Raw genomic sequence first — 8,548 nt, forward strand, 5'->3', positions numbered from 1 at the left:
TCAAAAATGGATGTGACAAATTGAACGCAACTTGTAGAAGATCTAATGCGCATGGGAGGACTTAAGAGCATCTTTTATGAAGAAAGCAAAAGGTCATTAAAAGACAGGGAAGAAAGAAGAGCTCAAAATGGATGTCAGAAGAGACTCTGAAACTCGCTTTTAATCATAGAGAAACTAAAGCAAATGGGAAAAATGACATCAAAGAGCCAAACAACTCAAGAAAACAAAGCCAAATATTATAATGAAATGTGCAAAGATCTAGAGTTGGAAAATCAAAAAGGAAGAAATACTCAGCATATCTTAAAGAGCTCAAGAAAAAATATCAAACCTCAAGTTTCAATATTGAAAGAATCTATGGTCCAAACAGTGAATGATGCAGAAAGTGTCAAAAGAAGAAGAAAATAATACACAGAGGCTCTGTACCAAGAAGAATTAGTCAACGTTCCACTATTTCAGGAGGTAGCATATGGTACCGAAAGAAGACTTTCAAGCTGCCCTGAAAGAATTAGCCAAAAAACATGGCTCCCGGAATTTATGGAATTCCAGTTGAAATGTTCCAACAAGCTGGTAAAACACAGGGAGCACTCATCAATGCCAGGAAAATGGGAAGACTGCTCTTTGGCCAACTGACTGAAAGAGACTTATTTGTACCCATTCCAAAGAAAGGTGACCCAACCGAATGCTCAAATGATGGTTGCCCTAGAGCTTGTATTATGTATTTATAACTAATTTAAATCCATTTCAAAGAACAGTACCATATTTTGCATATAACATGTCCACATAAATAAATACATCTGCATAGGGAATGCACTTAGGAAATGAATGTGTAAGTAGGTTGTGCAGTATGAAAAAGCCTTATAAAGTACATGCAATTTGCATAAAAGTAAGGTATATTTCTTCATAGATAGTGCAAGTATCTTATCAACTCATATCTTTTATCCTTTATTACATTGCAGCTATTCATTTCACATATCCATACATTGTTGTTGTTGTTAGGTACCTTCAAGTTGACTCTGACCCATAGCAACCCTATGCACCCCAGAATGAACACTACACAGTCCTGTCCCATCTTCACCATTATTTCTATGCCCACGCTCACTGGTGCAGCCACTGTGTCCATACATCTCATCAATGGACTTCCTCTTTTGGCTGCCCCTCCACTTTACCAAACATGATGTCATTCTCCAGGAACTGGTCTCTCCTGACCTTATGTCCAAAGTATGTAAGATGAAATCTTGCCATCCTTGCCTCTAAGGAGCTACTCTGGCCTTACTTCTTCCAACCCAGATCAGTTTGTCCTTTTAGGCGTGTGTGGTACTTCCAATATTCTTCTCCAGCACCACAATTCAAATGCATTAATTCTTCTAGAGTCTTCCTTACTCAGTGTCCAACGTGCTCATGCATGTGAAACAATGGAGAATACTATGTCTTGGGTCAGGCATCTCTTAGTCCTCAAAGTAACATTCTTGCTCTTCATAACTCTAAAGAGGTCTTGTACAGCAGATTTATCTGATGCAGTATGCCTTTTGATCTTTTGATTGCTGCTTCCATGAACATTGATGGTGGATCCAAGCAAGATAAAATCCTTGACAGTTTCAGCCTTTTCTCCATTTATCATGATGCTGCTACCTATTGGTCCAGTTGGGAGGATTTTTGTCTTCCTTACATTGAGTTGTAATCCATACTGAAAGTTGTAATCCTTGACCTTCATCAGAAAGTGCTTAAATTCCTTCACATTTTCAACAAGCAAAGTTGTGTCATCTGTATCCTGGGGGGCCTTACAAACCTTCCTCCTATTCTGATGCCAAACTCTTCTTCATATAACCCAGCTTCTCTGGGGATTTGCTCAGCACATAGATCGAACAAGTCTGGTGAGAAGATACCACCCTGATGCGCCACTTTCCTGATTTTAAAGCATATAGTACCCCCTTGTTCTGTTCACACAAATGCCTTTTGTTCCATGTACAAGTTCCTCATGAGCACAATGAAGTGTTTTGGAATTCCTATTTTTCTCAAGGTTATATTTAGTTTAAGCTTAATCAAATGTATTCCAAATAGTGGGATACCTTTACATAATTAATTAAACACAAGTAAACATCATTCTGGAATTCTCTGCTTTGAGCCAAGATCTATCTTACATCAGCAATGAGATCCCTTGTTCCATGTCTCTTCTGAACCTGGATTGAATTGCTGGCCGTTCCATTTCAATATACTTCAATTGTTGTTGGATGATCTTCAGCAAAATTTTACTTTAGTGCGATATGAATGATATCATTTTATAGTTTGAGCATTCTGTTGGGTCACTTTTCTTTGGAATGGTTGCAGATGTAGATTTCTTCCATTCAGTTGACCAGCCAGCTGTCTTCCAAATTTCCTAGCATAGACATGTGAATTCTTCCTGCTTTTTCAGCTTTCTGAATTATTTAAATGGTATTCCAACAATCCATACTATAATCACCAATAGTTCATAGTATTGTTTTGAACAAACTTATCTATTAGATCAGTTTGCTCTTGTTGAGTGTTGTTGGTTTTCTGTTACTTAAAACATGGCATGAAATCAAGAGGACAAATTCTGGTTGAAGATCTACAATTTAGCATAATAGATTTAACATTAGTTATCATATATACTCGAGTATAAGCCAGCCCAAATATCAGACAAGGTACCTAAATTTACCACAAAAACTGCATTTAAAATGTGCTGAAAAGCTCAGCTTATATACGAATATATAGGGTAGGTCACTTATGCTTGACAGTTTTTAATTTCTTTGTTTTTCTAAGTTGGTTGTAATTCTAGAGGGTTCCTTCAAGCTTAAGAATCTTGAAATGGAAGATATATGTATGGATTAGGGGCTCGTATTTAATCTTACCTTGTCATCTAAGAACAATGAATTCTTATGACATGGCACTGCTTGTTACGCCCCCTCATGAAGAGATTATGGAAGGTATGGGCATTACAGTAAAGTGTGGTGAAGAAAATAGATGGTATCTGGCTAGCACAAAGAATAGCATCTAGGTTCTTAAAGGATTGCCTTTAAACAAGCAGCCACCATCTAAGTGAGACGTCAACTTAGCCCTCATGGAAGAAGCACACCAGTCTGTGTGAACCAAGGATTGTAAATAATATAATCCAAATCCAAAAGAGGAAATTGTGTCAGGACTTAAATTGCAGAAGGCTATGGATGACAATGGAAGTCCAAAATCCATTTGCAGGGTCCTCACATAGATTGAGTCTCCAGTGAATTCCCTCTGTTATCGTGCAGAGTGCATTGGAAAATGGATTGTTGTGATATAGTTAGGTTAAAATTTAACACCTTCTTATTTGCTCTCCCTTTAGACCCATTTGGAAGGCTGTTCTGGTTTTCAATGCTTTCTACTTTCTTTTTGATTGAGGTTTTTCTCCGTTTTACTTCATTTTTATGTTTAGTTTTTGAGGTGGTGGTGGTTTGTTTGTTTTTTGTATATTTTTCTGGATATGAAATTCCAGATAGGTAAATCTACAGAAACAGTAACTGGATTCATGATTTCTTGGGGGTATGGCAGGGAAGGTTGGGAGGAAATGGGGAGCTAATGAAATGGGTGGAAGAAAGAAGATGTTCTAAACCAGATTGTGGAAATGATTGTACAACTCTTCTTGATATGATTGAACTATTGAATTATATGATATGTGGATTATGTGCCAGTAAAACTGCTGAAAACAATCTCTAAGTGGATAACAGTGTGCTACATTTCCACACTGACTTTAAAGAATGCCATGCTTCAGCTTGGGAAACTTGGCAATAAGCAATTTAGTGAATATCAGTCTAGATTTCCGTTGTCCTAATTCCATGAACTATTTAAAAATAGATCGATAAAAAAATCAACTGGGACCTAGAGACCTATCAGACAATAATTTTCATGTTTTAGCAGCAATTATTCAAAGAGAAGAATATATTTTAATAGCTGTTGAATTGGATTCTTGCAGAACCACTCTGGTCACCTAGTAATGAGTTAGCAGTTTTAGAAACTATGTTCCCTCTTTCCTTTCATAATTCAGTGCAAATTGAAAATGTAATTTGCAACTTTTGAATTATCTGTCATAGTGTTCATATTTCTCTTCATCTGATCTAAATGCGGGTTAATAAGGGAGAGAGGGACCAGAGCACATACGAGAGCACCAAGCCTTGTTTTATTTTTGTTTGTTTGTTTTTCTTTCACCCTATGTCTATCCATATACAATAGGCACAACGAACAATCCTGAGGAGAAAACAACAGGACCAGCAGTTCAAGGAGGACACGGGAGAGGAAGGGGGTGGGGATGGGCAGTGGGGGCTCAACAAACTAGGCATAAGGGAACAACAAGCGATCTAAAATTGATGGGGAGGAGGGATATAATGCCTGGTGGGGTAGAGTGCACTGTATCTGAGAGGAATTACTGAGAGTCGAATGGAGGGTGAGCATGATAATGGGATAGGAGGAAGGTGAAAGGAAATAGAGGGAAAAAATATGAGGCAAAAGCTATTTACAGAGGTATAGCTGTAGGCATGTATATATGTAAATATATTAATTTATAATGAAAGGGATAGAGGCCAAGGTACATATATTTAACATTACATGTTAAGTAGTAAGATAGCAGATAGATTTGACAATATATAATTGATCAAGGATTCACAAAGGTGGGAGAGAGGGGGAAAAAGAGGAGCTTTTTACCAAGGGCTCAAGTAGAAAATGTTTTGGAAATGATGGTGTCAACATATGTACAAATAGTGTAGAACCCAGACCTCGACACTAATCTTTTTAGAAGGAGCTGCAAGATGTGAAGCAGCTGAGTTCCAAATAAATTTTTTCCCATAAGATATAACTGAAAAAGGATTAATCCATTTTTGACCACCAAGTTTTTACCCTAAACTTATTTTTTTATAGAAAACATTACACAGAAATTTTAAAGAGTTAAATAATATAAATAATATATTTTAAATCAGAAATACCACATTAAAAAGTTTTTAACAACTACAGTAGGGGCTACACCTCGAGCTGGATGAGGATCGGATCTGTGGACACGGACGTGGGGAGATTTGGAGAGAGAGTCGTTGCTTGGAAGGGGAATCCTCTTCCATGAAATCAACTAGCAGCTGCTTTTCAGGAGTTTTTCTTCCCTTCTTTGTCTTTTTTCACTTTTTTTTTTTGCTTGATTTCTCTCTAAAAAAAAAAAAAAGAATCTGTCTAATGTGGTCTGCTGTTGGCCTTTCCTTAACTGTTTTCTAAAAGGGTTCACTAAGTTATCATCAACAATATCGATCACACGGTTAACCAGTTCCTTATCATGATGATTCTTTTAAAAAACTCTTTCTTAGGACGCATGTTTTTTATCTAAAATCAGTACAAAAGGCCACAAAAACTGAGAAAATTATAGCAAAACTGGTGGAATACAGCCGCAAAAGGTTTAAACAATACTTACTAACACCACCAACTAACACGGAGTGACCAAAACACGAACTGCTTTTGTTTACCAAAAAAATCACGTGGTCAGGTTGGATTCCGATGTTTTGTTCGAGCTCTGATTCAAAATTTCCTTGACATTTTGCTTCGAAATCCAATTATATTGGTTACTGATGCGGTCAAGTACCAGGGTTCTACTGTATGCTTGATATAATTGATGTATGGAATTTTGTAAGAGGCCCCAATAAAATGATTTATAAATAAGTAAGTCAGCAAATATAGAAATAGAGGTAAAAATAACAAAATAAGTAAATAAAATATGGGTGACTTGCAGGGCCCATTTTTGAATCACTGAAATTCTCATTCCAGATGATCTGGTCAAGCAACTTCACTCTTTCCCAAGATTTCAGCTATCACTTGGATACTAGTGGTCTTAAATTTTCACCAGTAGTTGTGTCCTTTTGAGTTCCAGATGTATAACCTATAAATGTCTCAAAATCGACATACTTTGAATTTAATTTATCATCTCCCACAAACCTGCTTCTCCTCCCCTCTTCAGTGTATTGCTGTTAACACCATCAGCTGTCAGAACAGGGGCCAGCGTGAGTCACATTTATTGGCAGCGGGGCTTTAATTTTCGTTTGAAAACCAACCAGGGAATTAGAGCCAGATGATGAGTGAAAATCATTAGGAGATTTCAGAGTCAATCCAGGCAAATCAGGAACATCAAATCTGGCGAGCGGGATTAGAGCTGCAAGTGGGAGAGACAGTCCAGAGGCAGGTCAATCGTCAGGGAAGGAAAATTACTTCAAAAGGACAAATTACGGGCTTGAGGGAGGTCTTCCGTTTCTACAGCTTGCCTCATTGGTTGTCAGCTACCTGGTGACAGAATTTATTACCTTCATGAATCTGCTCTGCTCTCTCCTGCCTCCACTTGTGTACATGCTGCTTGTTCTTCCAGAAGTGCCCACACTCCTCGACTAAACTTCCTTCTCGTCATGCAAAACCCAGCTCAGATATCTACTCCTTTGTGAAACCTCGTGTCCTACTCTGGCTTCAAGAGTTTAGAGCTAGTCATTTTCTCCACTCACATCAACAACAGACATAACTGATCTATACTCTTAACATTTTTTATTGGCTGCTCGTATTTTTTCTTTTACTTTATTTTTGTGTTTTCTTTCTTTTTTAAGTTTTATGGGTACTTCATCCCTGAGTTTTACATTTCCTTATAAAAAATTGTTTGACACTAAATGGAGCCTTCTAGCAATATACAATATGGGGCAGTTAGGCAGACGGTAACGGAGGTAGCGGAAGACACTGGGAGGAGGGCAAGAGTTAGAGACGACAAAGGTCAACACTGTTAATTACATAATCCAGCAATGACAGTGATCTACAAGTAGATGAATGGATAGACAAATTCTGAATGGGCATGGGAGAGAGAGTAGGATGTACCTATAGGTATATATGTGTTTAACAGAGAACATTTTTACAAAAATATATACCTTTGCTGTAAATATATCAATGAATATGGTGGCACATACAGGGAGCAAAATTATGACAACCTTTTTTGAAATGACCAAACACCTTCAGGGCATCAATCTCTGGGCCTATAGCTCAGGACCACAGTCTCAGAGAACACCATGGTCCACTGGCATGGCCTAGTCCACAGACAATGTTCTGCATCCTCCTTTGGGAGTAGCAACTGGGTTCTTAAAAGGTCATACGCAGATATCTACGGTGCATACTTTGGACACGTTGTCAGAAGAGATCAGACCTCTCTGAGAAAGTTGGTTGGCTCACTAGATTTGAAGCACTTAGGCATTGTGTTAGAAAGATGGAAGTTTGAACACAGTCACAAGAATAAGATAAAAAGTTTTTCATGAAAAACGAGAAGGAAAAAAAATAACAAGTAAAAAGATAATCACAAGTAGAAGGGAAGAAGATATTAAATAATAAAAGAATATAAAAATAATTTTAAGAGAACAGAAGGAAAAAATAAAGTAAGGAGAAAAGTTAAAAAGAAAACAAAACAAAGTAACAAAAACAAGCGAAAGTAAAGGAAACCACCCACCCCCTTTTGTTTGTTTTAAGGAGAAAAGGCACCTGGGACGTCTTCTGATCTTTGAGGAGGGATGGGACCTGGTATCCAATACAGATCAGTTTGATCTAGTGTCTTTGGAGGCCATGGAGGGCAGTGTGGCTCATAGCTAGGGACGGACACATGGTCCTGGACGTAGTTCTGCCACCCCACCATGCAGCTAGGGGCAGGGTGCTTGCTTCTGGCTTAAAGGACAGCTGCGGGTTGGGCACCTGGTCTCAGAAGGAGGCAATCACCCAGTCTGGCACTGTGCATTCTGCTGGCTTGAGGAAGCAGTAAACTCCTAAAGCAAGGCAGACATGTACCTCGTACCTGGTTCAAGAAGGCACATATGTGACATCAAGTGCAGCAGGGGATGTGGCGGGGAGAGGTGAGAGCTGGCCACATTTGTCACCACCAGGAGAGGGTAATAAATAAGTGGAAGATTACATCTCCCTCATTATAGTGTGGGTGCTGCTGTAGTCCTGGAAAAGCAAAGCTGATGATCGGGGTGGTACCTAAATGAGAACACTGAGTTCAACATTTGAAAATGATCACACAGTGTCAGCCAGTTGACAATTCACCATTTATTTCATTCTTCTCTTTGTTGACTCTTTTTGCTCCATCTTTTTCTAGCTTGCATTCAATCCTTTGCTTTGCTCCTCAAGGTTCCAGGATTACCATTCATATTTTTTCTTAGGTTTTCCATGTCTCTGGAGAGAGTCTGAATAGCTCATCTGCCTAGGACATCATATTGCTGCAAGTTTGCCTCGAGCAATATTTTTTACTTACCTGTGTGTGTGTGTGTGTGTGTGTGTGTGTGTGTATAGGAGGGGGCTTCAAATGGTTATTGTAAAATTCCATGATATTTTGATTTATGTTTCCATGACCTTTTTGAAGGCATCAACTCAATGGCAGTGAGTTTGTTTTTTGGGGTGTGTGTGTGTGTGTGTGTGTGTACACACTCACGCACACAGTCACTGCCACCTAATCATTACTGACTCATAGTGGTCCTGTAACAGAGTAGAACTACCCTTGTGAGTTTCTTAGACTATA

Source organism: Tenrec ecaudatus, chromosome 5 (genome assembly GCF_050624435.1).
Source record: "Tenrec ecaudatus isolate mTenEca1 chromosome 5, mTenEca1.hap1, whole genome shotgun sequence".
NCBI classification, from domain to species: domain Eukaryota; kingdom Metazoa; phylum Chordata; class Mammalia; order Afrosoricida; family Tenrecidae; genus Tenrec; species Tenrec ecaudatus.